Source organism: Centrocercus urophasianus, unplaced genomic scaffold (assembly GCF_019232065.1).
Source record: "Centrocercus urophasianus isolate 14NV4802_14NV808 unplaced genomic scaffold, USGS_Curo_1.0 seq_302, whole genome shotgun sequence".
Taxonomy (NCBI): Eukaryota; Metazoa; Chordata; class Aves; order Galliformes; family Phasianidae; genus Centrocercus; species Centrocercus urophasianus.
In genome coordinates this window covers 32,889-35,938 of record NW_024884870.1, presented here as the reverse complement: position 1 = coordinate 35,938, position 3,050 = coordinate 32,889, and the positions used below count along the sequence as shown (strand labels likewise).

Here is a 3,050-nt window from a genome sequence, read left to right as displayed (position 1 = left end):
CCCTTCCCTTCCCTTCCCTTCCCTTCCCTTCCCTCTTTCCCTCTTGCTTTCACTCTCTCCATCTCTTTCAGTTACTCTTTCTGTTTCTCTTTCTCTTCTCCACCTGTTTCTCTCTCTCTTACCTCCCTTTCTTCCTCCCTTCCACTCCTCCCTGGCCTTGCCCCTTCCTTGCAGACAGACTTTGCCACCCTGCAGTCCCTCTGCCCGTTCCCTGTCAATCCCCCAAAGCCAGATCAGCAATTCCTGACGCACAAGTTTCCCCCAGGGCTCCAGCACTGGTGGCAGTGCAGTGACAGTGCAGTGACATTCGATGACGCCAGGCTGGACACCGGCACACGGCAGGGCGCTGGGGAGAAGCGGAGCTTGGGCAAAAGGCAGCAGAAGAGGCAGCAGGCGTGCTTGGGACGGGCTGTTCTCACCACACGACGATAAGGACAGTCAGTAATAAAAACAGGCAGTCGGGACACAAGCCCAGCCTTGAGCCAGTGACCTTCAGGAGCTGGGTTACTGGAGCAAACCCAGGCTCTTGGCAGCCGGGCCGGCGAGCGTGCAGCCCTTCACACCCTGAGCAGAGGCTGTGAATCCTCACGTTCATTCAGTGCACCTTGAGAGATGGGAGCTGATGCTCTCTGGGTGCACACGGCGCTCATGTTGCAGATGGCAACGCACATGCGTGCTGCCCAGGTGAGCCTCTGGAGCAACCCTGTGCTCTTACATAAGGAATTGCACTTATAAACCACTGTGCAAACATGACCCACTCACCAAGAACACCGTCTAGCTCAGCAAGATCCTGATAAAGCAAAAAAAAAAAAAAAAAGAGGAAAAAACAGCTTCCAATCAGGGCTGTTTGTGTCTCGTGACCCGGGAGGGGGAAAGGTTGATGCTTGTGCAAGCCAAGTCCTTGCAGTGCTGTGGGACAGGGCTCAGCGTGACGGTCTGGAAGGTTCGAGCTGGCCGAGGTCCCCGTGGGCGTCCGTCCCACAGCAGCTTCTGGATCTTTCAGAGCTTTGGGATCTGTGCTCAGGCGTGTCCCAGGGCTCCATGCATCTCCGCAGAGCAAAGCCTGGGCATTTTGGGGGCTGCAGGACCCCAATCTCAGGGCGTTCCTTGCCCCGCACAGCACTTCCCCATGGCAAGGGGTGCAGGATGTGCTGTCACACCACGTGTGGGATCTTGTGTTGCTGGCATGCTTGGGGGGGATGTGGGCATGCAGCTGATGCTATAGAGCACGTGCTTCTCGCTTTGCTTTGGGGAGCCTTCCCAGCACCACCAGTCCTATGCAGCCCTCCTCTCCCTCTGACCCCTTGTGCTGCACCCCTTTGAGCCATGGGGAAAAGGCCCAGCACAGCCTTGAAACAGCGGGGACGAAAAAACCTATAGGCTTGGAGAACAGCAAAACCAAGAGAGGAACTGGGAGTTAAAAATAAGATTGCTCACCAGGAGCCATCCCTCTGTTCCCAGCCGCCTGCTCACAGTGTGCCTGTGAGAACTGCAGTCCCGTGGGTACCGAGCCCTCCGTCCTGCTGGGCGGGAGGTGGCTGGGAGCAGCACATCCATGCAGCCTCTCCTGTGCCTGACCTTAAATGCACCCGCGGGACTGGAGCAGAGGACAGGGCTCGCAGTGAGCCGTGCTGCAGCTCCCTGCCTTATCTCACCCTGCGTGCCACTGCCTCGCTCCTCCCTGTGAGCACAGCCGTGCATGGCGGTGAATCAGCGCCTTGGGCTGCGCTCCTTATCCCTGTGCAAGGACAGCCACAGCCCTGCGACCCCACGGCTGGGAGCCAAAGGGCACTCGAGGTTGGGAAACCTTTCTAGAGACACCTCTCTGCTTTGAAATCCTATGTGCTGTTTGTTTTGGTTTGTCTTTTTTTTCCCAGTTCCTCTGGTCTCCTTGCACAGGGCTCCCAAGGAGCTGCTGTTAGCAGCTGGAGCAGAAGGGATGGAGGGCACCGCTGGGTGGGAAGATGCACAAGCAGAGCCTGAGCCTGAGCATGCCCTCCTCCCAGGCAGAGTGAAAGCACGGAGCCTGCAGCTTTCCTCCTGCCTCTGCCTCCTGCAGCTCCCAGGACACCCTGTGTTTGGTGACACTGAGCCCCTGCCCTTCATCTCCCAGCATCCCCCCTGCAAACACGTCCCACCATGGGGTTATTCCATCCCTGGTTGGATCTCATCCTCCGGGACAGGGGTCCCAGCATCCTGTGCCTGCATCCTGGTGGATCCCCCACCGGCGGGATGCTTTGTGTAGGGATGGCTGGGGGGTACAGGCCGTGCCCTGGCTCACACCACAGGGCTGTGGTTGCAGCATCGCGGCACTCAGGCGTTGCGGTTTGCAGGCAGCGGCGCGCACGAACCAGAAAGAACAAACTGTTCAGCCGCCAGCCCTTCCAGCTTCTGCTTTCGAAGTTATCTAACAGCACAAACAAAACCAGAAGGCGCTGGCTGGGCTGCAGCTGGCCTGCAGCGAGGGAGAGGCACAACCCATCCCATCTCTGTCCCCATCCCTGTTCCCTGCTCGCAGTTCTCATTCCTACAGCCAGGCGTGCCATGTGAGATCGCTGCGCGCTGTTGGACCCCTGGCACACGAGCTGGGATTGCCGAGGGAGAACGGAGGGAATGGGGTGGAGATGGGGATGATCCCGGGTGCTTCGGTGGCACTGGGAAGTGGCCTTTGGTTTTGCCTCCCTGCGGGATGCACAGCCCATGGGGAAGCAGCTTGTGGCTGAGGGGATGGGATGCTCCTCTGTACCCCTAAACAAGCCGAGCACTCAGAAGGTTCTATGTCTGCCCTGCCCCTCTGCGAAAGGTGCAGCATGGGGACATCCCAGACATCTCACAGTTGTCCCTTACAGGAAAGGAGAAACTGGGCCCTGAAACCCCCGGCTGTGCCACAACGTCACAAGGGCCGAATTCACACGCGGGGGCACGGGTGGGAGGGGGAAGTGGGGAAGGGGTGGGGAGCCGGGTTACGTGGCCCCGCCGCCTTCCTTCCTGCACCAGCACACTGGATATAAAAACAGCTGAGCTATAATTATCGGGTGGGAGCCGGACGG

At 58.9% G+C, this 3,050-nt stretch overlaps 1 long non-coding RNA gene across 2 annotated transcripts in view; it reads right to left on the bottom strand.

Moving 5' to 3' along the window:
* Positions 1-1,096, bottom strand: part of LOC122165922 — a 4,184-nt gene extending 3,088 nt beyond the window's left edge. Inside the window, exon 1 of one of the 2 annotated variants that reach the window (XR_006170623.1) lies at positions 123-1,096. This is a non-coding gene — a long non-coding RNA (uncharacterized LOC122165922). The remainder of the gene's footprint in view (positions 1-122) is intronic. The other variant, XR_006170624.1, reaches the window with a different exon arrangement.
* Positions 1,097-3,050: the final 1,954 nt, after the last annotated feature.